The sequence below is a fragment of the Pholcus phalangioides genome, unplaced genomic scaffold (genome assembly GCF_987345545.1).
Source record: "Pholcus phalangioides strain wild (caught in Gottingen) unplaced genomic scaffold, Ppha-v1.0 ptg000005l_1, whole genome shotgun sequence".
Taxonomy (NCBI): domain Eukaryota; kingdom Metazoa; phylum Arthropoda; class Arachnida; order Araneae; family Pholcidae; genus Pholcus; species Pholcus phalangioides.
In genome coordinates this window covers 2,039,573-2,055,821 of record NW_028301598.1, presented here as the reverse complement: position 1 = coordinate 2,055,821, position 16,249 = coordinate 2,039,573, and positions in this window count along the sequence as shown.

Sequence of the window (16,249 nt, the reverse complement as noted above, 5' to 3'; positions counted from 1 at the left end):
GATTATTTAAGCTGCCCGTCGCACATTTTCAGATTACACAAGTAGGTCCGTGGCGCATTCACAGATCACTTATGTGTCCCGCGACACAGTCTTAGTCGGTCCGCGACACATTTTCAGAGCACTTGGAGGATCCGCGGGACATTTAGAGATCACTAAAGTGACTCTGTAGAGGACTTGGGGAGAGGTCAATGGGGAGAATTTACACATGCGTCACAGTGAATGAAAGGACGCGGACGCCAGCCCGCGTCCTAACAGTGTAACGTATGACATGCATTTCATTTGCGGAGCTGCAAACGGAAGTACCACAGAGGCAGTACGAATATACGGTGAGCGTTTCCCCACAGGCGGATGCCAAATCCGAAAGCTTGCATCGGCAGCTGTGCGAAACGGGATCCTTTCTTGCTTCCCGGTCTGATGCAGGTCGTGCAAGGACTGCCAGAACGGGTGATGCATACGGTCTCTTATTCAGGTTACATTTGCATGTATAGCGTTCTTTTTCTCCCGATAAGTTTCGACAGGAATGCCGTTTTATCGTTTGCGGAGCGGCCGTTTCGAACCGCGTTTGCGTTTCATACTAGACCATGCATTCTTTGATCACAATTGCTTGTATTGGTGTGTACTATCACTTAGTTTTTCCCATCTTTTCTGAATCACCCTGTATGATTCACTAATTAACATTTTGAATTAGTTGCTTCACTTTTCATATTTCTTTAATTTTAAGGAAGTGTCATCACCACCACAGCTGAATTCTCCCCTTTTTTTGCTGATTTTTTTCGCATTTTAATCAAATTTTAGAGTCACGCATAGAATTTTTATTCTTTCCGGACACTCTTCATGAAAAATACTGGGTGAACAATGTCCATAGATCCAGGACCGGCAAAATAAATAAATAAAATAGGAGAATTAATATTAGGACCGGCTAAAGAGATGAATAAGAAGGAAGAATAATTTGTGGACCGGGAAAAGATAAATAAAATAATCGGAAGGAACCGTTGTAACAATTGAGTACTACTGTTGTTTCCTGATGCGGTCCTGTGTCGAGTCCACCTCGACATAAAACCTCAAAAGGTTAAATATGCTTGGAATTCAATAGAAGTTAAACGTGGACATATATATGAACAGAGGAATTTAAGGGGCATCGATTATGAAAGTAGAGAGATTAATTTGAGATGGGGAATTTATTATACGTTAAATGTCGACGTTGAGAGGAAAATTTGACACACGTTGAATGTGGACATGAAGAGTTTAATAGACGTTAAATACGTCAACTTTAATAGTCATTCAGCAAGAATAATAGTACGTCAAAATAAAGTTTAACAGTCGTCAAAAGGGGGGATTTAACAGACTTTGAAAGAATAATTTACACACGTTAAAATGAGAAACTTGATAGGCTTTAAATGAAGTCGCTGAAAAAAAAATTAACAGACATAATGAGGACGTTGAGAGAGAAATTTAATATATATTTGAATGTAAACATGCAGAAGGAAATTTAACAGACGTTAAAAAGTTATTTAACAGACGTTGAAAGAATTATTTAACAGACGTTAACTGAGAAATTTGATGGACGTTAGATGTCAACGTTAACGAATAAATTTTACGGACTTAAATATGGACGTTGAGAGTGGCGTTTGAAAGACGCCAACCGTGAGGAGTGCCATTTGGCAGATTTTAATGTTAAGAATAGCATTCGAAAGACGTTAAACGTTAAGAGTGGTATTCGAAAGACGTTAAACGTTGGAGTGGCATTTGAAAGACGTTAAACGTTGAGAGTGGCATTCGAAAGACGTTAAACGTTGAGAGTGGCATTTGAAAGACGTTAAACGTTGAGAGTGGCATTTGATAGATTAGACGTTAAACGTTGGAGTGGCATTTGAAAGACGTTAAACGTTTAGAGTGGCATTTTGAAAGACGTTAAACGTTGAGAGTGGCATTCGAAAGACGTTAAACGTTGAGAGTGGCATTCGAAAGACGTTAAACGTTGAGAGTGGCATTTTGAAAGACGTTAAACGTTGAGAGTGGCATTTGAAAGACGTTAAACGTTGAGAGTGGCATTCGAAAGACGTTAAACGTTGAGAGTGGCATTTGATAGATTAGACGTTAAACGTTGGAGTGGCATTTGAAAGACGTTAAGCGTTTAGAGTGGCATTTTGAAAGACGTTAAACGTTGAGAGTGGCATTTGAAAGACGTTAAACGTTGAGAGTGGCATTCGAAAGACGTTAAACGTTGAGAGTGGCATTCGAAAGACGTTAAACGTTGAGAGTGGCATTCGAAAGACGTTAAACGTTGAGAGTGGCATTTTGAAAGACGTTAAACGTTGAGAGTGGCATTTGAAAGACGTTAAACGTTGAGAGTGGCATTCGAAAGACGTTAAACGTTGAGAGTGGCATTTGATAGATTAGACGTTAAACGTTGGAGTGGCATTTGAAAGACGTTAAGCGTTTAGAGTGGCATTTTGAAAGACGTTAAACGTTGAGAGTGGCATTTGAAAGACGTTAAACGTTGAGAGTGGCATTCGAAAGACGTTAAACGTTGAGAGTGGCATTTGATAGATTAGACGTTAAACGTTGGAGTGGCATTTGAAAGACGTTAAGCGTTTAGAGTGGCATTTTGAAAGACGTTAAACGTTGAGAGTGGCATTTGAAAGACGTTAAACGTTGAGAGTGGCATTCGAAAGACGTTAAACGTTGAGAGTGGCATTCGAAAGACGTTAAACGTTGAGAGTGGCATTCGAAAGACGTTAAACGTTGAGAGTGGCATTTTGAAAGACGTTAAACGTTGAGAGTGGCATTTGAAAGACGTTAAACGTTGAGAGTGGCATTCGAAAGACGTTAAACGTTGAGAGTGGCATTTGATAGATTAGACGTTAAACGTTGGAGTGGCATTTGAAAGACGTTAAGCGTTTAGAGTGGCATTTTGAAAGACGTTAAACGTTGAGAGTGGCATTTGAAAGACGTTAAACGTTGAGAGTGGCATTCGAAAGACGTTAAACGTTGAGAGTGGCATTTGATAGATTAGACGTTAAACGTTGGAGTGGCATTTGAAAGACGTTAAGCGTTTAGAGTGGCATTTTGAAAGACGTTAAACGTTGAGAGTGGCATTTGAAAGACGTTAAACGTTGAGAGTGGCATTTGATAGATTAGACGTTAAACGTTGGAGTGGCATTTGAAAGACGTTAAACGTTGAGAGTGGCATTTTGAAAGACGTTAAACGTTGAGAGTGGCATTTGAAAGACGTTAAACGTTGAGAGTGGCATTCGAAAGACGTTAAACGTTGAGAGTGGCATTTTGAAAGACGTTAAACGTTGAGAGTGGCATTTGAAAGACGTTAAACGTTGAGAGTGGCATTCGAAAGACGTTAAACGTTGAGAGTGGCATTTGATAGATTAGACGTTAAACGTTGGAGTGGCATTTGAAAGACGTTAAGCGTTTAGAGTGGCATTTTGAAAGACGTTAAACGTTGAGAGTGGCATTTGAAAGACGTTAAACGTTGAGAGTGGCATTTGAAAGACGTTAAACGTTGAGAGTGGCATTCGAAAGACGTTAAACGTTGAGAGTGGCATTCGAAAGACGTTAAACGTTGAGAGTGGCATTTTGAAAGACGTTAAACGTTGAGAGTGGCATTTGAAAGACGTTAAACGTTGAGAGTGGCATTCGAAAGACGTTAAACGTTGGAGAGTGGCATTTGATAGATTAGACGTTAAACGTTGGAGTGGCATTTGAAAGACGTTAAGCGTTTAGAGTGGCATTTTGAAAGACGTTAAACGTTGAGAGTGGCATTTGAAAGACGTTAAACGTTGAGAGTGGCATTTGAAAGACGTTAAACGTTGAGAGTGGCATTTGAAAGACGTTAAACGTTGAGAGTGGCATTTAATAGACTTTAAATGTTGATATTTTTGATGGTCGTCAGAACTTTTATTAACACAGAGATACCACCGATTGCCTTCTGGAAAAGAGATCTCGCCAAAATTACGACGACCCTTGTAGAAGAGACTTCCAGAGCCTCTAGTAAATGCTCTCCAACTCAAAGGAACCCCAGATAGATGACCACTATGGCAAGGGAAGTGTAGATAAATGATCACAGAGAAAATAATGTCACAGGCAATTCATATTCAATAGGGCGAGGGTTAATGGTCGATAAATGGCTCTAACCTCGAACACGTTTCAGAAAAACCGCACATGCCTAATTAAAACCGTGCCCGAATGAAGAACTTCATAAACACATTTTCATCAAGCAGATAATCCTCAAACTACAATGCATATTCCAAATCCTCTTTCATGCAAGGCTGAACTTTGTCATTTAGAGGCCCGGTGTGAGAACAGTTTTGCGGCCCGCTTTGATATTCATATGCATGTGCCTCCCCTCTCCCCAATGTGAGATATGATAGGGATTTTAAGCCCAGCGATTACCTCCATTTTTACTCTATACATTTACCGAAAATCAATTTATGGGGCCCCCTTTATTACTCTGAATTCTGGTTCATCAAAGAACATTTCCGAGGAGGACCCAGAGCGCAGGGCCGTCGTAACGCACGGGCCCACTAAAAGTTCAAGTGGATAGGGAGCCTCATGTTGATGCAAAACTAAATAATATTTAGTACACGAAAAAATATTTTGAAGAGGGTTGGCTGGCACCTAATCCCGATAGGGAGACGTGCCCAGGGAATCTCTTTTCCCGAGGGCTCATGGTGATGTCAAGACTATGCCCCCACACGGGAAAGGCTGACAGGGCCCGGGGGGGGGGAACTTAGGAATCAGTCTTATATTTTCTCAATGCTTAAAATTAGAAATTTTGTTAAAAATCAGTTATAAAAATTTTAGTCTGGGTTCCAGTCACAAATCAAAGTCCCATTTAAAGGATGATGTGGGATGGGGAGGGGGCGGGCATATTCACTATCATAGGCCTATAATGTGTCTTAATAAATTGACATATTTTTTATCAATAGATTGACAGAAGTTCAACTAAGGTTTTTTAAGGAATTACTAGTCAGGGCCTATTTCCTCATAAGTTTGAGCCCTGTGTATATAAATATGAATTTTCTTGTCCCCTCATATATAGTGTTCTTTGAGGCAGAGACGTAAGGAGGAACAAGGGGCCCCTGGGTACGTGCCTCGTTTGCCCATGCGAGAAACAGGTCCTGGTTGTAGTTGAAAATTTAGTCAGTAATCAATATAATATAATTTATTTTTACGGTAAAAACTTACGAAAAATTCGTTCCCCAAGCGGGGAGGGGGGGTTGACTTATACTCGGGTCAGTTTTTGATGACAAGATATCGACCCCCACAATCAGTAGTCATTTTTGTAGCAGTGTTCGAGAAACCGGCATTATTGGTATGGGATATGTTCAAACCTCCTAGAGATAGAAGGCCTCTGCAGTGTTTGCCATAAACGTCATTCAGACCACCTAGCAAGTTTGCCACATTTCGAAACACGGCATCCTATTTCGTTTCCTCTTATTTTGGCGTAGAATCTTCCTGGTTGGCTCACAAATACCGCATAGTGATTAGATGTGGGGCATAGAAATCGCCAATTCTGAGCCCGATCATTTCTTTTCTTCACAACGACGATACTGGCACGAGCAGGGAATTTGTTTTCCCTGAATATTCTGAGGGAAAATGGACTACTTACTGACGTCACAAGCTGATGGCAGAGGTCTTCTATCTCTAGGAGGTGCTGGCTAGCGTCGATTCTACAGCCTTTAGATGTGAGCATCAACAAGCCTCTCAAAGGAGTATTTGAGGGATTTGTGGATCGAATGGATGAGTTCCGATGATAAGAAAACTACAAAAAAGTGGTGTCTTGAAGAAACCTGACATTGGCCTAGTGTGCCAATGGGTACATGAGGCGTGGAATTCCGTTTCCGCCGAAGTTATCCGATCGTTCAAAAAATGTTGCATCAGCAATGCGATGGACGGAACTGAAGATGATATCCTCTTTGAAAGAGACAATGGCGATGACATTTCAAATGAGGATAAGAACGAAGATGCCGCACCCAACTATGATGATCTGATGAATTACGATGAGCTTGGACACTCAGAAGAAATGGATTAAAAAGTTTGAATCATTTTCTATTGTAAGTTTTAGCAAGCTATCCATTTTGCATGAAAATAGAAGAATTTTTTTCTCTAAAATGCTCGGATTTATTGCGGTTTTGATGGTCCTGAAGTGGGGGGGGGGGGGTCGGCTTATACACGAGTATATACGGTATGTGTAAAATATTTAAAATACATCAATGGCTAAATAGTATTTTAATAATATTTCCATTAGAACATAGTATTTCACCTTGCCAAAAGGTATGAGACCCCTTAATCATTGATCATTTTTGCCGCACCACGGCCATTTTCTGCACGCAAGGGCTAATTATTTATTACCCGGGATCTACAATTTATTGCCGATTCCGAACGGCAGGCATGTTTTTTATACTCATCGAGAGGGTGGTGCGCTAACCTCTCGATAGGGGACTCCCTGCGGTAGCAATTTTTTTGCTGTGGTCATATCGCCGTTTCTGTTGTACCCCTGTGTCAGAAAAATGAGACCCCCTCCCCCCTTAAGTCCACCCCAGCGTTCATGTCCAGTTCATGTATTACTTCACTAACGCGAAACATTCAAGAATATAAATTGATTATTAAAGAGCTTGGTCATGTGTATTTGTTTCTCATTACCTGGAGAATCTCTGGTAGGTAAAAAAAAAGGGTTGATGAACTGGTTATAAGAAATGGCCATGATATTTATTATCACCATCAAAAAAGTTTGTTTTCTTCTTCCTCCGAATAGCCACCACGAAAGGGATATTAGGCTATACACAATCCGCCGAATTCCTCTCTAATGATACCTGAGACATGTAATACGAAACATGCACATGCCTGGGATTTTTTTTAAGGCCCTTTCTTTTTTCGTTTATTCGGCCTCAAGGCGAAGACATGATGAAGATTTGACCTTCGGTTCGTTTTATTGCCGAGGAACAAGTTTTTTCCCTCACATGTCCGTTCTTTTCAGGTTATTTCATTTTATTTCCCATGTTGATGCGTGAGAATAAGGCCGTGGTCATTCATCGATTATTCTCGATATTTAATCGATTATTATATTTTTTTTGGACGAATGTCGGAAGAATTTTTAACTAAAAAATAATCGTTGGTTATTCAATTTTTGTTTGAGCATTTTCAAGTTACATTTAGTCTCACTTTTTAGTTGATTATTTGAGTTGATTATTAATTTGTCATTTTTTAATCAATTATTTTGAACTTTTCATTTTTAGTTGTTTTTTTTTTAAGTAATTTGTTTTTTCTTATTTTTTTTTTTTATGCAAATACAAATACAAAAACAACGCCACAACAGGCAAAATGCCCAACGAGGTGGGTGAAAAACGCGTTGTTTTTCATTTCTATGCTTAGTTCAAACTTAGTTATTCACACTTTTCTTTATTTTGTCACTCATTTATTTGATTAGTTATTCGTTTTTAGTTGTTTATACATAAGAGGGGTCATTTCTAAATTACCGGTTTGTGGTTTTTCCCCCCGCGTGATACCTTGAGTCATAAGAGGGATTGTTGTTAAACTATGGTTGACTCATTATCAAACTAGATATTCTACTAGAGATTTTTTCTCTCCCCTAGGGTATGGTATTAAATTACCGTTGGTATTTTTTTCTAACTTTTTCAACCATTAGGGGCCATTCTAGTACTACGTAAGCAAATTTTTAGTAGTCATTTTTGACCCCCCACCCCGTCAGCACTGCCGCCTACCTCCCAACACATATAGGTGGGATCAGAAACGTACGAGGGAGGGGGCATGGGGGTAGGGCTCGTGCGCCTTCCCCCACAGACCGAAGAAAAATATTTTTTTCAAATGTAAAAACATTTTTAAAAAAAATTAAAATTTCGGAAGAAAATACCTTTTGAATGTTGTTATAATCGATTTCTGTTAATTCCAATGCTATTTGAAAGGTAAGAACTGAAATTCATCGTAACCCACCCTTTCAGACATATATGGTAAATCCTTGACCCGCAGACCGAATGTGGCCCGGAAGGTTGTGATGTGGCTTGCCCCCTCAAACCCACTTTTGTAAGAATGAACTAAGCGGCAGATTTACAGATCGCTCAAATGACCCGTGGCATAATTCCGGAGCATTTAATTGTCCCGTGGCACATTTTCAGATCACTGAAATAGGCCCGTGGGGCGTTCAAAGATCACTTAAGTAACCCGCAACACAGTTCCAGAACACTTAAACGATCCGTGGCACATTTAGAGATCCCTTGAGTGACTTAAGCTGTTTTAGAGCACTTAAGCGTCCCCCCCCCCCAGTGCGGTTCTACATCACTCAAGTCGCCCGCGGAACATTCACAGATTGCTTATGTGATCCGTGGTATAATTACGGATCACTTGAGTGATGTGTTGCACGGTTCCAGAGCACTTGAGCGGCCCGGACACATTTCCAAAGCACTTGAAGGATCCGCGAGACATTTAGAGATCGCTGTAAGGGATTTATCATTAGGGAGAATGTTAGTTCAGGTGCCCACAAACTAGATCGAAAGATTTTTCTCGTATTCGGTGCAACGTGTAAGACGCCATCAAGAATATTTCATGTTTTCATACAGGGTGGTTGATGACGTAAGCATCATCCAAACCCCCCCCCCCCCGTCATCAAAAGTCAGCAAATCCAAAACACCCTCCCCCATCGATGCTGACGTAATACTTGAATGACCCCTTACTCCCACCTAAGAGGGTCTTTTTAAAATTATTTTTCTTTTCTTATGTAATATCGGTCATCCTAAATATTTATTTTCTCAATTACCTATTTCGAACTGAAAACACACACACACACGCACGCACATAACCCAAAGAATGACAGAAACTTTGATAAAAACAAACTAAAAACTTTATTCATGGAAAAATAATATATACGTAAACCATTGAAAATGAATATTTACACAATTTATATAGTCCGTGAAAAAAAAATCGAACACCATAAAATAAATTCAAAAATATATACAAAAAAATATTCACACAGCGTCCATGAAGCACTGTCCATCACTTTGACCACCAAATAATCACTTTGACCACTCATACCACCAATTCACTTTAACCACCAAAACACTTGATTTGCTCACTTTTGATGACCGGGGGAGGGGAGTTTGGATGATGCTTATGTCATCAACCACCCTTTACGAAAATATGAAATATTCTTGATGGCATCTTACTCGTTGCGCCAAATACGAGAAAAATCTTTCGCTGGTTTGTGGGCACCTGAACTAACATTCTCCCTAATGATAAATACAAATACAACGCCACAACAGACAAAATGCCCAACGAGGTGGCTGAGAAAAAGATGCCCATAACAAATATGGATGTCATATATTTCAAAAATACAGCAACCCAATTAAAAATGCAATTAATAAAAATTATAAACAATATATACACATGATAAAATATTATACAATGCCCATAAAGAATACGTATGGTTGTCTTATTCTAAGAATGGATAGCTTCTCGATTTACATGTTTATCGTATTTCTTTATAAACGTGTCAATTGTGTTACTATTTATTACCTCCGGGGGTAAGCTATTCCATTTATTAACAACCCTTTTAGAGAAAAATTTCCTGCGACACCATAGCCTTGCATTGTCCCTCACCAATCGATACTTGTGTCCCCTTGTAAAAGCAGTCGATTAGCGGTGTACTAAAAGTTCATGGTCCATCCCATTGAAAATTTTGAACACTTCGATCATATCTCCTCGACACCTGCGTTCATCCAATGTAAACATATTCAATAAATGAAGTCTCTCTTCATAACTCAAGCTCCGTGTGCCAATAAGGACACGCGTAGCTCTTCTCTGCACCCCTTCAACCAAGTCTATGTCCCTCTATAGGTATGGTCTCCAAAACCTTACAGCATACTCCAGTCCAGGACGAAGTAAGCCTCGAAAAAGCGGAAGAATGACTTTAGGAGAACGCGAAGAGACCTTTTTGAAAATGAGACCAAGCATTCTATTCGCTTTTTTGACCACCGCTGAACTCGCTCGTCAATGAGAATTTACAAATCGGTGACCCTAGTTGCATCGGGGATAGTGACAACATTCAACTCGTAAGAGAACCGTGGGATGTTCGAACCAAAATGAGTGACCATGCACTTATCTACGCTAAACGTCATGCTCCATTCATTTGCCCATCCTGCAATCCTGTTTAAGTTGGTCTGGAGCAACTCCCTATCACTTTCATTCCCGATTACCCCCATTAGCTTCACATCATCTGCGAATTTGCTAGTAATCCCATCGATACCCTGATCGAGTTTATCGATAAAAAGTGAAAAAAGTATGGGGCCAAGGACACTTCCCTGAAGAACTCGACTTGTGACGTCTGTCCAACCAGAGAATTCCCCGTTCACCATAACTCGTTGCGACCTATCTGTTAACCACGATTCTATCCAATTCAGCAAGTTGCCCCCAATTCCAATCTCGTGTAAACGCTTCAATAGTTTGCCATGTTGGACCCGATAGAATGCCTTCTGGAAATCAAGGTAAACAACGTCGACGTTTTTGCTCTTACCCAAAGCCTTAGTCACGTGATCATAGAAGCAAAGGAGGTTTGTTACACATGACTTCCCCTTCCTGAACCCATGCTGATTATCCGACAATACATTATTCTCGTCTATCCACTTCACAAACTGCCTTTTGATGATAATTTCAAAATTTTCGAGAGGGAGCTCGTCAAACTCACTGGACGATAATTTGACACCGCTTCTTTACTACCCTTCTTAAATATCGGAACAACGTTAGCCAGTTTCCAATCTCTCGGGACGATACCCTCAGCAACACTACTCCCGTATATCTGTGCGACTGCCCCAACAATTCATTAGCACATTCCCTGAGGACCCTGGGATAGATATCATCTGGTCCTGGTGCTTTGCTTGCACATACATTTCTCAGAAGATTTAGGACCTCCACGTCTTCTACTTGAATAACGTTGAGGGTTTTATTACCCCATGCAACACCCGTATATCGAATATAATTATCTCCATTAAAAACCGACGCGAAAAAATCATTGAAAGCACTACACATGCCTATATTTCTCTCTAACCTAGAGCCTCCTATCGAGAGGAGGCCAACTGTCCCCTTACATCCATTATTGACGTATCGAAAAAATGATTTTGGGTCAGAGCCAATGTTATCTGCCAACCTAGATTCAACTTCCTTTTTACTATCCCTTATCGCTTTCTTCCACACTCTTCTTTTATCAGTAAACAATGATGGGTCACCTCGTCCACTTTTATAAAAGTGGTAAAATCCCTCTTACACATCCACTTCAGCGATCTCTAAATGTTTCACGGATCCTTTAAGTGATCAGGGCATGTGTCCGGGCTGCTTATGTGGTATGGAAATGTTTCCGTTCCACTTAAGTGCTCTGGAAATCTGTCCTGGCCTCTTAAGTGCTTTGGAACTGTGAAACGCATCACTCAAGTGATCCGTAATTATGCCTCGGATCACGTAAGCAATCTGGGAATGTTCCGCGGGTAACTTGAGTGATATAGAACCGCACTGGGCGGCCGCTTAAGTGCTCTTAAATTGTGCCACATGTCACTCAGGGGATCTCTAAATGTGCCACGGATTGTGTAAGTGTTCTGTAACTGTGTCGCGGGTTACTTAAGTGATCTTTGAATGTGCCACGGGCCTACTTAAGAAGTCTGAAAATGTGCCACGGGCCACTTAAATGCTCTGGAATTGTGCCATGGATCATTTAAGTGATCTGTAAAAATGTGCCGCTTAGTTCATTTTTACAAAATTGGATTTGAAGGGGCAAGCCGCATCAGATAATCTTCAGGACCACATTTGGTCCGCGTGTCAAAGATTTACCATATATGGCTTAGAGGGTGGGTCGCAATGAATTTCTTAAAAATAAATTTTGAGTTCTTCAAATAGCATTGAAATTAACAGAAATCGATTATAACAACATATAAAGGTATTTTCTTTCGAAATTTTAATTTTTTATAAAAAAAATTGTTTTTTAAATTAAAAAAAATTTTTTTTTCGTCGGGAGGGGGGAAGTGGCACTAGCCTCCTACGCCCCCTCCCACGTACGTTTCTGATCCCACCAATATGTGTTAGAAGGTGGGGGCAGTGCTGCCAAAATTTTGCTGACAAGAGGGGGTCAGAGTTTTGCTTACTTTTTGCTGTCGGGGGGGGGGGAGGGTCAAAAATGGCTAAAAATTTGCTGACGTAATAATTGAACGGCCCCTAAACATAAATAAATGAGTATATATAAAAAAATCCCGGGATTTTGCATAATGACCATATAGTAAAGTGTTTATGCCATCATCTATGATGTACCGTTTGTTGTCATGTGCAGACAAACTAATTTCTCTCTGTTGCACAGTTTGTAAGACATGATACCGGGATAGAGAATTTTGGGCATGTCGTGCCTGATAAATGAATTACATCGCAGACATTTCAGATAATCCCCGTGTCTGTTTGGCGTCTTGACCACGGAGTGCACGATCAGACCCTTTGCAGTCTTTTTTTCACGGTCACCGGTTATCAAGCTATACATATTAGGACGTAGTCCTACGAATTCTATCGCCGGTTGTAATGCCGTCTCATCTTTCATCTTCCCGATAAATTTTTTGTTGATCACGATGGAAGTGTCGAATCTAGACGAATCGCGCAGCATGTCCTTGTAGATGTCCTCCGTAGCTATCTCGTAGCACAACGAATCGGTGTCGGTGAACAATAAGGTCGCATCGCTTCCATACTTTTTCTTTACATAATCGTAGTGAAAATCCATCATGATTTGTTTGGATATGTAGAGGATGCTCACGCCGGTATGTATGGGTCGATCTAGCTTGATGACGCTCTTCTTCATCTTGATCGCAACTAAGTCTTCGTTAATGATCTCAAAACTCTCGAACGCCGGGGATGCGATCAGTTTCTTCGCTGTCTTCTCTTTGTGTATGAAACGAATGCTCGTATGTTTCCTGAGATTCTCCAGCGGCTTCCCATACACTGTATTGTCATCAACTTGTAAAAGCCTTTCTCAAAGTCACCGATGGTTCCCTTTCTTTTCTCGGTGTTGAATGCAATGTACGGGCGGAGCCATGGTCACCGAGAGAACTCAAGAACACGATGTATGTTTTTGACTCGCATACCCAGCGACGTGTACAGTTTCAGGTTTCTGTAATGGAGAACGTATGCGACCTTATCGTTCAAATTCGGTGCGAGTTTGTCACACGGATTCGTTGGCCCACCAGTTTTCTTCATGTAGTCGGAGTACATTTCTCCGGGATATTTTCAGCTGCCAAAGGGAAATCATTATGAAGGCCATGAATGTTCAACGGGTATTCGAGATCCTTTTCCAAAATGTAACCCTTGGCGCTGTCATCGGGAATAGCGAGAAAGTCTGTCGGTTGTATTTCACCGGACGTCATCCATGTAAAGTCTGAAATCGGAAGAGGATCTCCAGTTTACACTTTCTATACCGATTGTTGATGTCCCAATACATGATCTATTTTTTTCCTTTCACCGGGGTTGAATCCTGGGACCATCGGGTTGTTGGCTCTGCTGTATCGACGAGTAATCGTTGACACCCCTCCTCTGATACTTTTCTCCAAGATATGTCTAGATCTGTGATTAATTCAAGTCTTTCACCGGTCATCTTCAGGCAGGCGTTTCAAGCACGACCTGGCGATGTATAGGTATGGGCGCATCCAAACTTGTAAATCTTCAAGCAGAGCCTTCGAAAATTTTCAAAGATGTCTGCCAGAAGTAAAACATCCGTCTCCACATACAGATCGTGGTAGTCGCCCAAGGTGTGCATGTGGAACGTGTCCCACACCAGTTTAGCATGATCGTAATCTTCACTGGAGATAGTTTCGTCCCCCAAAGAGGTGTAAAATGTCTTTATGGAGGGAAGCACCGCTTCGTCAAACTTCTCCATGGAGACCATATATTCATACGGTTCGTCAAACTTCTCCATGGAGACCATATATTCATACGGTTCGTCAAACTTCTCCATGGAGACCATATATTCATACGGTTCGTCAAACTTCTCCATGGAGACCATATATTCATACGGTTCGTCAAACTTCTCCATGGAGACCATATATTCATACGGTTCGTCAAACTTCTCCATGGAGACCATATATTCATACGGTTCGTCAAACTTCTCCATGGAGACCATATATTCATACGGGTATACACTCTTCCCCAGGAAAAGCGGTGTCTTCTAACCGAAAGCTCTTGACATCTTCACAAAGTCACCGGTGTTCATAGTTTTCACTAGCGTGTCAAGAGAAGCGGATGAAAACTGGAACGAGTCCAGGAAACTCCGTCAAGTAAACTTCTCCATGTTCCTTCCTATAACGTTTATTCTCTTGTCCTTGATCCTACCGAGGCCTTCCATGAGAAAGTGGGCGTTATAATTTTGTAAGTCATGGAAAATCCCTGGTATATGCTTCGCTCTATCTTCAATTGCAAGTTGCAACTGGAGTGCAACGCCGATCTGTATACGCAGGTAACGTGGCAATGGTCTCTAACCCGATCACTGCCAAAGAGGCTTGTTGCAGATGGTGCAACATTGTTGGCTCTGGAAACATCTTCCATATTCATCAACTGCCTTGTTTGGCATCGGGTATTTATTAACAGGTGAAAAAATTAAACTCCATTTCGACCTCTTAACGCTGTTGCTCAACGCCGTGTTTGGTACCAACAGTTGGGAAAAAATTCAAAAAGATCCCAATTATAATACTTCAAGCAATTCGACCCAGAATTTCAGCCGAAATTCTGATTTTTATAAAAATTCTTTGTTTGATCTCAATGGGAGCTGGTGTGAATCGCCATTTTTCTTGAGACTCATCTCAAACCCCCCTTTTCTCCCACCCCGGGGTGACTCATTTTCGCGCGTTTTCTTCGAGGAGGAAAAGAGGTGCCACCCTAGATCCAGCAGTCACTCAAAAGTTGACGTATGCGATCATCTGACCCTTCCGCGACCAATCAGGTGGACCGAAAAGTTGGACATCCAGAGAGAGATTGACGAAAACGGGGCTTTTTTCTGCAGTGACATGGAAGGAAAAAGACGTACAACACCGAACCAACGACGGACTGACCAGCACCACCTAGAGATAGAAGGACTCCGCACGGGTTGCCAAGTTCATCTGCAACGTCACTACCTAGCACGTTTGCCACATTTTCAACCACGGCAATCTATTTCAGTTCTTATTTTAGGGCAGAATCTTCCTGGTTGGCTCACAAATACCGCATGGTGATTAGATGAGGGGGAATAGATATCGCCAATTCTGAGCCCGATCATTTCTTTTCCGCACAACGATGGCATTCGCGTGAGCAGGGAATTTTTTCCCCTGCGAATATTCTGAGGGAAAATGGACTACTTGCTGAAATCAGGGGAGGCAGCGTGGGGAGGCCTTCTATCTCTAGGAGGTGCTGGTCTGACTGTCTACGCTGGTAGTGATGTGAAAAAAAAAGAAAATCTTAATCTCGAGTAATCTCCACCCATTCCGTGATCCGGGACATAAGCAAACCACCGTCAACGCCTCTCCAGCTTATGTGTCTCCAACCTCTGAACCGGAAGCAGTGGTTGATCGGATCCTGGTACCAAAAGCTATGGTGGCTCAAGTCACCAAGGCCACACATCTGAAAACGGCTCTCCACAGTCTGCGCGGCCCTCTCGCTACCTCCTTCCCGTCAACGACTCCTCAGCCATGCTCCTGCTCGGTGGAACCTGGGTCCCAGTATGGATCGGGTCCTGAATCGACTCTCACTACTGGCCTGACTACTTCTGTCTCCAGTATGGGTCCACTACTTGGGAAACCCCTCCGCACAAATGAAGGAAGAACAGTAATCAACCTGGATCTCTCACCATTGGCCTGCCTGTTGCGGTCTCCATGACGACCTCATCAGTATTGGTCCACCGCCTGTAATACCCCTCTGAAGGCAGTAAGAAGCCAAGGTCAGCCTTGGTAACGTAAAAACTCTATTTTTTATATTTTCACGCCCCGGTCTAAATTCCCTCCGTTATGTAAAACCTTCAATTCCGAAATTCAGAAGGTGAAATTTTAAAGCTCGGTGATCTGATATTACCGACCATTGTATAAAGTTATCGAACAACCCACGGTTCTCTTACGAGTTGAATGGTGTCACTATCCCGGATGCAACTAGGGTCACCGATTTGGGAATTCTCATTGACGAGCGGCTTAGGTTTTCTGAACATTGTTCAGCGGTGGTGAAAAAAGCGAATAGAATGCTCGGT